Genomic DNA, 15,512 nt, shown 5'->3' on the forward strand with positions numbered 1-15,512 from the left:
ATAAAACAAGGTCAAAACTGCGGTTACATGAAGATATATGTATTTGGGTGAAATGTTTAAACATGAGCTCAGAGAGAGCTGTAAGTTCTGCTGCCCCTGCACTGGGAGGAACTTTATTTGCACCCAGCATAAATGCTTCCAAACACATCTCTAATCTTATTTATACTTAGGGAGAAGTGGAGTAAACCTGGTAAAAATCAGATTACTTTCATTGCCATAAAGAGAAAACAAGAAAAACCAGAGTCAGACTCTTCAGGTGGAAGGGCAGTCAGGTCTCAATGTACAAGCTGAAGTGTACTTTCTGAACTAATCTGACTTTATGACCTGTTCATCTAGTCAGAAATCAAAACAGGGATGTTCTTTTGCCAATTGGACTGGACGTCGATACTATTGAATAGAAGGCTGCAGGACAATGAGCCTCTTGTTTGCTTTCTCAGGTTCTAGAAAGTGTTTATCGCCGTGGCTGGGAGATATGTCTCTGCACATAGGAGGATTTCCTAAGCTGATGTTCTCAAATGTAAAGACTGACTGCTGTTTTTCAGCCTTTGTGAGGTGATTCTGCCTGCGTTGCACAAGGGCCTGGTGTTCTGGCTGATTGATTAGGTAACCAAAACATGGATTCGTCCCCTGGGTTCATGCTTTTCAGCTGTGGTATCTCAAATCAATCAGTCCTGTTTGTTCCTCCCTTGCTAATCCAAGGTAAAAAAATATATTCTGCCAATGTCTGATATTCATCATCTGACTATATTTGTTATTGCAAACTATTTATATAATTGCAAACTATTTATATTCTCAATGCTGACTCATAAAGCAAGGTATTTCACTGAAAGGGAAATGACCCTGCATCTTTTCCAGCTTATTTGTAATTTCAATTTTTTGTCCCTCTTTGGGGATCTCTGTCCTACTTTCTGTCACACATATTAGCCTCAGCTGATTGATATGACAAGATAAAGAGCCTTGAGCAAAACGAGCCTTATAAACATTGATAGAGAATTATTTTGCTTCATGTATCAGAAAAATATCTTAAGCAGAATGAAAGAGCATTAACTGACCCATTTCCAGACTAAGTTATGAGTAGGTTAACAAAGACACTAAAATGTGTGTTTGCTGGTTTCTTTTCCTGCCTTGGTATGAAAAGACAAAGTAAAACAACAGTGGCTTGAAAAAAAGGCATGCAACTGGGCCCACTGTCATGAATATTTTCTACTAAAATGTGTTTACTGCGTATGTCCTGAATATTGCCATGAAAATGTATGTTGCAGATTAGAGTTATTTACAAAATCCTTGTAAATCATACTGAGGACAATGTTTGTATTTGCTGTCAGTCACAGAAGTCCAGTGTAAAGGGTGAAATCACCTCCCATGATCTAGTGTGTGGGATTTGCTGAAGGAATAAATTATATGCTTTTTTTCTGTGTGAAAAGCTTAATACAATACAAGGACCATTAGAACTTGATAAGTTCATTGGGTATTCAAACCTGGGTTGAAGAGAATTTACAACCTAATGACAAACCTTGAAGGGGAGGAGTTAATCTCTGATTCTAGGTGTCTTGAAGGACATATGACTACAAAGAAGTCCTTATTCAAATAGTTTTAACCTAAAAATATAATTCAATAAATGTATTGTTGTTATTCAAAGTATTCCATGTAATTGTGTTTATTTGCTTAAAGTAATCAAGTTTTTGCATATTATATATGATTGATATTTCCATCCAAATTAGCTTTACCCAAATCACAAATAGAAAGGAATCCCCTTAGAAACAAAAAGAATTATCTGCCTTTTTCTAACAGAATACAGTCTAGCAGTTATGTTACCTAATTGTCCTTGGCTGACTTTATGATGCTTGTATCCCCAGTCACCTGTTCTCTTTATGCTGGATATTAAGTTTTGCACCAGTTTAAGACAGGCTCTGAGAGCAAAGCAGGGGAAAGCAGTGTGGAGTTTGTTATCAGAAGCTGCACTTGCTCCCCAGTATCCTGCTCCTGGACTGTGTTGTTTGCAGCATGGACAGTGGGACAGAGCTCTCCTTTGCTTTTCAGTTAGTTTTCCTTTAGCTAGCTGAGGCAGTGAAGTTCCCCGGACTGTGGCTTTTCTTGGAACTGATTGGCCCTACTTTAGACTGAAAATCCAGAAAAAACACCAGGAGCTCCTACCTGTGGCCCACGGGGCCTGGGATGTGGCATTTTCCAGCATGGGAAGGGATGATAAGAGACTGAGTGAGCCAAGCTACACCCCACAACAAGGACTTCCTGAATTTGCCATCTCTTCAGAACAGCGAGAGATTTTATTGTTTAATATTCTTCTTATATTTTTATGCTTGTGAATACTTTTCTTCTTAAATAAACAGGTTTTTTCCCACTTTTCTTGAAGGAGATTTTTGTCTCCCAAACCAGGTGGGGGAGTGGGGCCACTTGAATTTGCTTTCTTGAGGGACCCCTTCAGAAATTTTGTCCCTAAATTTGCCCTAAATCAGACCACCAATATACTTACTTCTAGTTACAAAAGAAAAGGTATCAAATTTAGTAAAAAACGCCTCACTTACTTGCAAAATAGCATGTCTTAATAATTGCTAAAAGTGAGACTCAATCTTCAGAAAAATAACTAAGTATAAACAATGTGAGATAAGAATAAAACCACATTTTAAATCAGGATGTGTTCTTCGCTGAACTAAATCATGTTAAAATTAGCTTTTCCAGCCTTACCCATATGTTACCTTTCTCTTTGAGCTCTTGTAGGATTTCTGTGCATTTGATGATCGCTGCATTTGTGAGGGTTTTTATTTTTTTTTAAATTTAGGTTTTCTTTTTGGTATCAATTGAGCAATGAACAATTAATAGATGACCTCAAATGGTGTGCAGATCTCAAATGTACATCCTTCTTTTCTGTTTAGTGAAAGCACATTAAGGCAAATGTGTTCAGTGAATGTGTTAGGCACTCAAATGCCTGGTGCTTGGCTCCACAATGAAATCCAAAATCTTCTGTTCAGAAATGTATACAATTCATGTAGAAAATAAAACTCTTCAGGATGCACTTCCAGTACATTTTATGAGATCAGCTAAAATGTGCAGCTGCCTCAAGCTAGTCATGTGGAAATAATGGAGAGGAGAATGAATCTCTGCCTGAAGGTGCTCTGGTGTCTACATGGCATCCATATCCCTGAGACACTTCCTAGAGGTCCATCTTGAAGACAACAGCAAAATGGTGGGAGTATTTGTACACAAACTGGTAGCACAGAGAGCCTTTTCTCACCCAGAGTATTCAGACCATCACTATCTGCCATTCTGAGATTATAAGACAATGCCAAACCGGAGGCAAGGTTCCCTCTAAAGCTTGGTCCTTCCATGTAAACAATCATTAAGAGACTCCATAGGTGAGAAAGTCAGGGCGTCCAGGGACCAAGATCTTCTTGCCCAGGGCTGGGGTGGTAAAGCCTGATCACCTCTCTGGTTGTGAATTCTGCACTGAACACCTCCTGGATAAAACAAAGGTGCTGACAGAACATAGGCATGGGAGGAGATGCCTAAGAGTGTGATTTTGGTTTGGCGAACTTAAGTCTCATTCCTGTGACTTTCAGCTCTTTCTTAAATCTACTCCTTGGTCACTGTGAGCATTTAGAAGCAAAAGAACCAGCTCCGCTTTGTTTCTCAGCACATGAATGCTGATTGTTTCCCTTTGGATTTATGCCATGTCATCTAATATTCAGTGAACAAACAAAGCTGAAAGTCATGTGCAGTCATCCCCAACCTACTGGAGTTATTAACAGCACCCACTCATGGACTTTTTAACAGAGATTCAGCTTTCCTTTAAATTCTCTCTTGGAAAAGTGGCCATAAAACATCCTAGGCTCAGACAGGCTCTATTCTGAAAGAATTCTTATTGAAAACTTTCAGTATTTACCACAGCATGATTCTCTCTAAATTGTCCTCCTCTGGAGTACTTTCAAAACTAATAAGCTGATAATATTACCTGCAGAAATTTTCTATGCCCTTGCAATATAGTTGCTTGTATAACTGTAACACAGATATGGGATTGAAACCTTAATTTTTTGTTCTGTCTAAATTAAATTAATTCACGAAAATGCCTAAAACCCCCAAATTTAAAATATAAAGCAAAAATTTGTTGACATTGTGCTGCTCTTTCCCTTATCAGTTCACTGGGGAGGTAATTTTTTGCTACAATCTTGATTTTCAAGTGCAGTTCACACTCACCACAGGACATGAAACACTGAGTAAAAAGAAATAACAATAAAAAGGTGTAGCTTCCTTAAATCTTCCAGGTGAATGGGCAGGGGAACAGCCAGTCTGCACTCTTTTCAAAACATAATATTAAAAATTGTTCTGCACAGACTGATTTCAGTTAATCTCAAATTCTTGGGAGTTTGTCACACATTGGACAGTATTGATGTATAACCAATGTGTGCATTGGTGCATGTGTTATCTATGCATGTAGATCTGTATTATAAAACACCTGAAACTCCAGATATTCTCAACCAGTTACTTGAAGTACGTAAAATTTATACATGGAACACCCATTTTCTCTTTAAAGACTAGAGTCTCTGCATTTGTCCCTAAAATAAGGAAAATTATCCATGAAAGATTCTCTTCTGCATGGTTTAAGCAGACAGACTGGGAGTTTTTACATCTTCAGTTAAGGCTGACTCTCTCTTTTGTTCATATTTGTTGGAAAATTCAGTAGATAATTCTAATTACTCAGATACGAAGATGGAATATTGATCTACATCTGCAGCTTCACACAGGTGTCCAATGTATGCCACATTTCAGCACCAGTAAGGGAAATACATCCTTGGAGTGTGTTTCACAGTCCTTCAGCACAGGCATGGGAGGATAAAGCCTGGCTAACAACTCTGATCAAATTTTCATTGTAAACTTCACTCCTTTCTCTACAAAACCCGTAAGACAGATGCTGTATTTGTATCTTGTTAAGTAAATAAAAGACATAGCTGGTGAGATGTAGGATTTCTCATTCCGATTAGCTGGCACATACTGTCCACAGGGCTTTACTGGTGATGTGAGGAAGTTGCCTGGGTAGCAGAATATTGTCCCCAGGCTCCCAGGCTGAGAGCAAGTACAACACTGCAGGCCTATTTCTAATAGACATAGAGAGATTAGAAAGTGATTGCTTACTTTGAACTGCTTCACTTCTGCTTCCTTGTTTGAGAGAGATTTATGGATCATTTAAGGGAAGGAAAACATATTTGCAGGGGACAATTTAGAAGTGAACTTCAAATTCTGGGGACTTTGCACGTTGTTTTAGACAAACTACTGCTTAACTAGATGAAGTGATGCAGACAACAGGTGCTCACTGCATTGCTGTGCCTTTGCTTGAAGTGGGGTGCCATGTGGGCTTTTGGGAAGTGATCTGCAGTGGATCTAAGATGGCTTTAGAGAGATTGAATTTTCTCAGATGGAAATTGCAACCTGTTTTTCTTTTCTCACCTTTTCACCATTAAAATGTCAAGTCAAATTTTCCTTGTTTTAGACATAGAGTGTCAGGAACACTGGAAAATGAGAAAAGTATAAATTAAAGGTTGTAGCCATCTGTAACCATAACAATAAATGTCTTTGTCTGTACAGTTAGTGCTTCATCCATGTCTGCTGCCTGAGAAGACTGAAAAAGCATTCATGTCAATGCACTATTCCTCATTATTCTCCATGTACAGAAGAATTTAATCCATTTTAACAGGAGGAAGATTGTCCAATCTCAGGTCTTTGAGTTCAAAGCAGATTAAAATTTTGGCATAGCTGTTTAGGAATGAAATTTGAGCAGAGGTCTGATAGAAAGATGGTTTTCATCTCTTGCAAAATGGCTAATTTTGCATTGTAACAGGTCATTTCTGCAATGGTGCACCTACATGAACTGCTTCAGTTTGAATCTCCTGTCAAAGCAGGACATCAAAAGTAGCATTGGGTAGAGCAGCAGAGAATGGGCTGGAACCACAAATCTGTGCCAGGGAAGGAGGGACAGAAAATTTTAACAGAACATCTTATGCCAAGTTCTGTTCCAATAAATGATCTGGGAGGTGGAACCATACCATTTGATGTGTGAGCTCATTATGTGTCTGAAGGACACGTGGCAGAGGCAAGGCTATACTAGGCAGAGTCCTCTTATCTGAGTAAGCATGGTTTGGGATGTCCCTCAAATTTTTCTCCACTTTAACCACATCTTGAGGAGAGGGACAAAACCAGAAAAAAAAAAATCTTTCTGACATGTGGCTGTGTGCTAAAGCACCATATCCATCAAAAATCCTAATAACCCATTTAACTGCCTGTACTTGCCTTTTACATCTCCTTTACTTGGGTATGAGTATACTGGCAGCTATATAGAAGCACTTTTAGTACTTCTGCTTTCTCTGGGGTTCATTAAAGCCAATGGAAAATTCTCATGAATTTTCCATTGGCTTTACACATAACCTTGTCCAGTTATGTGTATCTCTTGCACTCTTGTTTTGAAGGCTAAGTCAGGAAAGCAGTGAAATTATTACATAAAGAGCTCAAAAGCTTGTAAATAATGTATTACATCATATTGGCCTAGGAAGCAAAGAAAGTGCTATCAAAAAAAGGTGACAAGGCTTTCAAGATGCTTTTCTGATGAGTCAAAATTAATGCCATGTGTTCATTTTACTGTGTTGTCCTAAGGTTGACAGTGTGTCTATGGTCCCTATGCAAAATCCAGTGAGATTAAAGTGAGTTTTTCTGTGATTAGGGGGAGTAATCAATCCTGGTTTCCTATGAATTGTCCTTTGCCTCCAGTCTGTTATCTCTTCCTTTATGCTTTCCTCAAATTTAAATAATGTCAGCCCTCCACTATGTGCTGTTGATGCAGCAGCTGTCAATGGTATCCCAGAAAATCAGGGCTAGGGCTAATGTGAGGCTGCCCATGGATGGTTACACATGTTCTACTGCCAGTTGGTTGTCAGCAGTTGCATATGTGAAGAGCAGCTACATCCTGGTTGCTTTGCTCTTGTGAGGAAAAATAATTTGGCTCCCTGTGTGCTAGCCAGCTTAAAGTTTTCACAAAATGTATACAAGGCAGTTATATTTCAAATGTCTACTCTCTTGTCAATTTTGGTAGAAATCAGTCACTGCTGTCAAAATTATTGGGCAAAGAGAGGGAAAGAGACAAATGAGAAATTGAAGAGAAAATCACAGCCTCAAAATTCTTTCATTCTTGGGAATTCAGGACTGAAACAGTTAATGCCGGTATTGGACATTTGTCTGCTGCTTCTTTAACCGGTAATGCTGGTATTTTCAAGATACTCTTTCTCAATCAGGAGGGCCAAACATTTTTTTATGGCAATGCAAAGCCTCATATAACTGCTGCTGAGGCTTCATAAAAACCAGTTGTTAGATTGTGAGATTAATGAAATAATCACGGTAAATAATAATGAAAAAGTAACCGAACAATTTATCCTGTTCTGGTTCTCCAGCTGATTTCATATCCTGTTCATCAAAGTCCAGAATAAATAGCTAATTCTAACTGGGCTCCCAAAATTATGGCACCAGTGGCACCAGTTGTCCTAAGCATGCAGAGAAGGAACAGCTGGTGACTGTTTTTACACACAGTCTTCCTCTAAATATTAGAGGGTGCTTTGCAATGTGATATTTTTATTTGTACCTCAGTAATTCCAAGATGTCCTAGCTGAAAGTGGAGCCTGAAGGTACCATTTTTTGGATCTACTGTGCTGTAGAAGACAGTCCTGTCCTCAGTTTTCCTCTATCCCTTTCCTCCAAAATATCACAGCTAATTAGGAAGTGGAAAGGCAGGCACCACAAAATGAGGTGCCTTGTGCCAGTCTCCAGAGCAGATCATGTCGTGTGTGCTGAGAATAGAGCTCAGTCTCCTGCTGTCCAGTGGGAATCTCTTCCCTGGATTCCCCAGCTGCATCTCAAGGTCCCAACTAAAGCATTGCATTTCTAACACGGTGTTACAAAACTCAAAAGTTTTAAGGAAACAATATAAAAACTTCATAAATATACACAACTCTTCAAAACACTCTGGGGACAGCTGAGCAGTATTCACTCACTTGAATGCAAGGTTGTTAAAATCTTTATTGAGACAAGGGGGTTGGGAAAGTAATTTATTTTCAAGGATTCTGCTTCATTGTGTGCATTTCAGGCACTCATGATTTGTCATTCAGCCATGACTTCTCATGAAAATTACATTCCTAATAAATACATTTGTGTTTACATTTTCATTAGCATAAGTGTGTGAACACTCCATGCATTTACCATGCACAGGTTTGTCTTGTCTCTTGGCCTTGTCAAAGTGACAAGTTTTTTTTCCCCAACACATTCTGTTCTTTAATATACTTTTCTTTTTTGTAGAAGGCTTCTTTCTTTGTTACTGACTTGGATCACAAATGGTCTTCATTTCCCTATTCTTCTGAACTAAATAGCTAAATGCAGGTTCCTGTAGATGTGAAAGGGGTTATGAATCATACAAACAAAAATATGTTAACTTCTTGTGCGTGCTGTAATCCATTCGAAACATTCTTATTCCATGTGGCTTAACCTTGTACTTTCTTCCTATTATAAGTGACAATCATCAATTAATTGAAGGGTAAATTTGGATCCAGCTCATCAGACTGTGTGTTGCAAAGCATTAATTTAATTCCAGGTGCTACTTTATATTGTCACCTCTTAATATCACTGTACTATGACAATAATGGATTGAATAACTGGGATTGCAATGCAGTCTTTTGGGGGTTAGTGCAATAAAAGGGAAGGTAAGCTACATGCTCTAAATTCTCCTCCCTGTTGAGTACAAAGTCTTTTTGCAGAGACTTTATATTTCCATATATAGAGAGAGATCTGGCTCTCCTCAGTCTGGTCCTACCTTTCCAGATGGTTTGACCTGCCTGATGTGATTGCTTAGGAGTCCCACTGAGGTCTCTGTCCATGAGATTATCACCTGTGTAGGCTTTCCCCATGAATTCTCCTTGGGGAGAAGTTTCAAAATGCCGAATCCCTGTGTCCCTGGATTCCCTCCATGTCATGTGTGCTTTTTATGGTGAGATGGAGAAGGCCATCAAGAACGCTGTTGTGGCTGACTCTGCAAAAGCATGGGCAAGAAACAAGTTCTCTCCTGGGTAAGAAATGCAAAAGTTTTGCTGCAAGCAAGCAGAAAGTAGAGGTGATAGTGCCCTGTTTGCTGTCTGAAATTTTAATTACAGTGGAATGTATTCAAGAGTGATAAAGAAAATATGCATCCTTTATCCATTTTTCCTAAGAATCATAAACATTATTAATCAGACTGGAGCTCGCACAAAAGACAGTTTTGAAGTATTCTTAAGGAAAGCATAGAAGATGATTTTTCCTATAACAATTCTAAAGTCCACATTTTGTATTACTTGGGAAGTTTCTCAGATAAAATCTACAGTTTTCTAGTTCTTTCTTTCCCCACCAACCACAGACATTTTTTGCGAGAGAGGTCCTTATTTCAAAAGAGAAGTGAGCAAGAATTTAAGGAAGATGTACAGCTATATTACACAGAAGACTGACTGCAGTATCTTGGCCCCTCCCTTTTGCATGTATGAGCACACAGGCTGTGGCCACATTTCCCCAAAATGTAGCAGAGGCTGGGCACCTTGAGTCCTGCTCACCCACTCCTGAAAACAGAAACACATTCCTTTTTAACAGAACAGCCTTTTCATTCAGTGCAGAAGTGAGGAACTGAATTTATTCATTAAGCCCAGCTGCTGAACATGGGGAGAGAAACTTATATTGCCCCTCAGTTTACCTGAAGAGGTACCCTGAAAATCAGTGGTGCCTCTCTTGCCTTTCCCAGTACAGCCCCTTTGCTCTGGTGTCACTCACAAGTTCAGCCTGTTCATCAGTACTGACCAGTATTAGATTAAATGACCTCGGGATAAAAGATTATGTCAGATTGGTATAGCTATTTCTGGTTTACTGGTCTGTTTTTCCCATCCATCTCTATTTTTCTGGTAGTATTCCATTTCTACAGTAACAATACAGACATAATTAGTAAGTATGAACTGCCTGCTTCCAAACACTATGAATTGTGTCATTTAAAAATGTATTTGTACAAACACTGTCTCACACTGTTTGCAGATAAATGTTCTGTTTCCTGAGCCATTGGTGGCAGTGAAAACCAGTGTCTCCAAGAAGCTAAGGTTCCTCTTCACTTTACATGAGGCATGAAATAAGCTGATATGTAGCAAATAGAAGTATTCACAGCAGGAACCATGTTCAAAACTTCAAAGCAAGGAAGGGAGAGTAACTTCTAAGCAAGGAGAGGAGTGTATTTTTAAAGCTATACTGTCAGCCAGGGGATATACCTTCTAAAAAATCCACAGAGGGCTTACGTAGGTGCTTAAATACCTAGGGTATTTCCAAAAAAACCCACATCCAGCATCAAATATTGTAATAACAATGGCAAATATTGAGACACTCAAAGTCAGGCAGTTGAGGTTTGGATTCTATTTCTGTGACTTGCTATGTGACCCTCATTCAATGTCTCCATGTTTGAAACTTCTTACTTTTAATATTCATTTAAGGTATCTAAATACAGTTTATATGCTTTCACTATTTTTCTCCAGCTCTAGGTTTTGATCAGGTCATCTATTAATGAAGTTCCTACGTGCCTTTATTGTGCATTGTGCAGGTTTCACTGAATGTTGATGACCTTTGCAATACCTGAATGAAAGACATTATTAAATGTAAAATATAAATAAAATATAAAATGTCTCCTTAGAGAAGTGTCCTGATGATAAGCATGCCATTCTGTGAGTCTTACTAGAAGTCGTATTTCTGTATCTATTCCTTAGCACAGGTAAAGCTGAAATCTGGAGTGTCAGGGGATATCAGGCAGTCACAATTTCTACACATTTGATACCAGTGAGTGTCTCTTTAATACATGAACACTTTCTAAAACAAGTAATGGAGAATTATCCCACATCATCAAAACATTGCCATTTATAATACACCTATTATCAATGCCCTTTTCCATTGCAGTTTCTAATTATCTGAATTTGACACTGATTAAGTATCTTCATGACTTAGAAGCTGAAATAAGGCAGTATGTTAGAGGAAGATAACAGACCTTACTTTGGTAAGAATACAATGCTCTTTTCTAAATATGCCCTTTAAATAAAAAGTTAATTCTGGAAAGAAGTTGTCAATTATGTTCATTATCTTCTTTCTTGGCTAGGTAATAAGTTGCCAAAGTCTGATTTTCACTTTGGATATTTGCTGGCCTGCTGACTGTGGCTGAGGAAGCTTTGGATCCTGAGTTTTTTATTTGATCCTGTGAATTTGTTCAGTGCTCTTGTTATGTAAATATCCTCAATATCACTGTTGTGGCAAAATTATACATTGTCTTGATTCCACTCTGCTATTAGAATTTGGTTTCTACTGGGAACTCTTTCCTTCATGACATTTAAGGAGCATGGATATAAACTGATTTATTTTAGAGAGTGGAGGGTAAATCCTGTGTTGTTCACATATAGCTTGGCATTTGTTTTTTGTGATTTGAATAATGCATGTCATTTTTGGTATTTTACTGATGGCTGTTGATTTCTTATTGAAGAGGTCTGAAATATTAGCTTATGGAACTCTAACAGCAGCAGACTGTGAGCTACCATCACCTTCATTTAGTTAATTCCTTCATCTTTTGCCCCTTGTATTTCATATACTCAAGCCATAGAAGATGAGATAGAAATGTGGTTTAGAGAGAACTCAGTATTATTTTTAGTCCTCTGTAAAGGTCAGGGTTTTTTTTTTTTGTCTTTCGTTCTCATATTAAATGCATTGGGTTTCATTTTTTCTTTAAAAGGAGCCATATTAACTGCTGTCTTATTTACAATATAGATATTTTTTGCAAACATGAAATAATCCCTGATAGTTCTGCCAGAAGCAGCAGTGTCAGGTTGCCTGTCACAGCATTTCAGCCTCTGTATTTCAGCCTCTGTGTCAGTGGAAGCTGCTTTACACCACATGATGTGACAAAGTTTAATGTGCCCCAAGCAACCATTGGCTCCTGGGTGTTTGGAATATCCCAGCAACATGTGATATTCATATTCGTCTGAAAATGATACACACACTTTTCTTTCTAGACTATGGAAAAATTACATTATAGCACTGGGCTCCAAGACTTCAAGCCTAATTTGCCACCTCAGGGACTATTAGCAAGTTGGAAAACCACTGTGTATGAATGATTTTCACATAAAAATGATAAACTAAATTTTTGTTATTGAAACCACATTATGAAACTGATATTTCTATGCCAATTTATTCAATATCCTAGATTAGATTTCTGGATATTTGGAAGACAGTTCTCATCAGACTTTGTGAATAAACTGATTAAATTTAAAGTAGCTGATTCTTTCTTGTCACAAAGCAATTGTAATTTCTTTTAAATTATGCAAAACAGTGGCAAATAAATATATATAGTAGCTCTTGCTACTTTTTCCTCACTTGGTATGGTGTGTATAGGTGATTTATCACTTTCAAAGCAATGTATTGTGATAGCAGAAGAGATGATCCTGTCTGGGGTATATCCAGATGATCCTATCTGGTTAATAGGTCCACCTTGAAAAAATGTGGATTTATTTTTAGTGATATGTTTTTAAGAATACGACAAGAAACAAACAAAATGCAGTTTCTGAGCATGATCATCTAGAGAGAATAATTCCTCAATAAAATCAGGTGGAAATTTTGTTTTACATATCTCCTTTAATTTAAGTGCAGACCTTGAAAGAGAGCAGGTGGCAGCAGAATCCTGGGTCTCAAGGGAGGAAAAACGGGAGACAAAGAGGTGGTTTCTAAGGCAGAAGAAAATTGCTGATTTTCGGACAAGGCCAAAAGAAAGCAGGATTTCTTACTAAAAGAGACTGAACGTCCCATTTCCAAAGGTGTACTAAAATATCTGTTGTCAGTCATAGCCATCTGTAGATACTATGTATGAGCTGGTGTGCAAAACACAGAGACGTGTATTTGGCAACTTCCTGCTGATTTTTCTGTGAAATTCAGCTTTCTTAAAGGTTAAAAAGGTATCATTGAGAAGCAAATCTCCTGGTTCTTTTTGTACTTATTAAACAATGGCAAGGAAGTAGCAGATAGTTTAACAGAGGAATGGAGTGGTTGAGGTGATTGGCTGGTTAAAAAGTGGATTAAAGAAAAAAACACTTCAGTGACTGATGAAGGCAGAGGTGACAATTTTCCAGAGGCGATTAGAAATTAGGTGTCTTCAGAAGTCTGTATTCACTCCTCATCTGCTTTTCATTTTAGCATAAGAAATGAGGGTGTCACTGATCTAGTGTTTATTTTTGGGTCATGTTGCGTTCTTATTTTGGAAGCCAACTGCAGATAACTAAGAGTGATACTTAGCTGTTCTAAGGATTTTGCATCTATCAACAGCAAATTCCTTTAACTGATGTTATTGACATTTCACATGGAGAAGGTCACACACAGAAAAGTGGAATGACCTGGTGGAGGAGTCCCAGAGACAGGAACTGAACACTCCCTGGTTTCATAAGACAGGGTTAATAATTGAGATGCCAACAACTGCAGAAATCAGTTGAAACACTGCTTAAAGGACCGGGTGAAAGATGGGGAATAGCAGAAGACACCTGCCATTGCCTTTATTGAAGCCAAGATTTCACAGGGGCATGGGGTGTGTCAGAAGAGGTGACCTGTTACACAACACAAACCGCACGTGTGAAAATGACTGAAATGCAACACTTTAGTTATGCTCCTCCAGGCAGCTCTAATCCTGAAGATCTTTTGTTCAAAACTAAGTTTGACACGCAGGGCAAAAAGATAATGATGATTGCGAGACTTGTTGCTTGTAGCAAGCAATAAGCTCTAGATAAAGGAGTAAGGCAAAAATAATAAATAATAAATTTGAAAGTTTCTGAGACTTTAATATGAAGATTTCAAAGGATGGTGAAGTTGTGCTACCTTTTTGGTATTATAATGTGTTGCAGGGTTTTGACAAACTGAATTTTGACTTGTTTATAAGACAGCTTTTGTCTATGCTTTTATTTTACATTGTTTCACTCACCACATAGTCTAGCCAAATACTAATTCTCCATGTCAAAGAGTGAGTAAAGATATTTCAGCTTTATACCCATTTCTCTATAAGCACAGTGAAATACATTTCGGGGAAAATATTGTTCAAGATCTACTTTTACAAAGGTTTTTGTGTTAGACTCTGTTGCCCCTAAAATGATGAAATACCCTGAAAGTAAAGTCATAGAAGACAAGCTATTAAACAGGGCATCTTGATAACATTTTCAGTAAATGGCAAACAAGAGTGTAAGATAAAATGTTTAGCATGTTCTGCTTTGTCCTGTTCATATAATTTGAGGCCAGAATGATGTAACACTACATTTTTTAGTCTGGACATTTCGGGCCACTAGATTTTGCATATAAGTCCAACTTCTTTGTTGGGATACTGTATTTACCAGTTATTCATACAGTATTTACATATTATTTTCCACATAGACATCTTGTGTTATTATGAGATTTCCAAAGAATAAAATACAGCTTCCCTCCACAATTTGTGCCAGCAATTATTCATTTCCATCAATAACATTTCTTATTTGAATTTGCCCACCTTCAACTTCCAATGACTTTGGAAGTCCATTGACTTCCATAAGACATGGACTTTCTTATCCATTTCAACTACAAAGTTGAAGGGCCTTTTAGTTTGTGGTATTTTCACCTGTGAAGGTATGTACGTGCTGTTATCAAGTTGCATCTCCTATTGTAGCATGGTATGGGGACCAATCTCTATTTTTACAACACTTAAATCAGCTTTGTGGCTCATCACTTCACTCACATATTTTTCAGGTATGCTGGCCATGTAGCCAGCATCCCATGGGCAGTCTGGATGAAATAAACTCCTTCTCATATTTTACATAGATGTTGGGCAACCAGTTGTTCATGCATCCAGCATGCACTTTATTTATATTGCTTAATGCTTGTCTTTTTTAATCCAAGCAAAATTAGAATTGTGTCAGGGGAGGTTTAGGTCGGGTATCAGGAAAAGGTTCTTCCCCCAGAGGGTGGCTGGGCACTGAACAGGCTCCCAGGGAAGTGGTCACAGCAGCAGCCTGACAGAGCTCAAGAGCATTTGGGCCATGCTCTCAGGCACATGGTGCGACCCTTGGGGAGGCTGATGTGCAGGGCCAGGAGCTGGACTCGATGATACTTGAGGATCCCTTCCAGCATATTCTGTGATTCTGAGAATGATTTACCAAGTCTACTTGGCATCTACAGGGCGACAATAAAAGCGTTTTCACTCATGAGCGGGCAGGGAGCAGTGCCCCACATCCCGCCACCTGGGGGACACCCGCGGGAACGCATGGAGCCCCCGGGCACGTAACAAACACCCGAGCCCGGCCGGCGGGCGCCCGGCTGGGGGCCAAACGAGGACATCCCGGCGGCTGGGGCCGAGCCGGGCGCTGGGGAAAGGCGGGAGGAGGGCGAGCAGCGGTGCGGGGGCGGGCGGGCGCTGAGGCGGCGGG

Source organism: Onychostruthus taczanowskii, unplaced genomic scaffold (assembly GCF_017590055.1).
Source record: "Onychostruthus taczanowskii isolate IOZ18803 unplaced genomic scaffold, ASM1759005v1 scaffold28, whole genome shotgun sequence".
NCBI lineage: Eukaryota > Metazoa > Chordata > Aves > Passeriformes > Passeridae > Onychostruthus > Onychostruthus taczanowskii.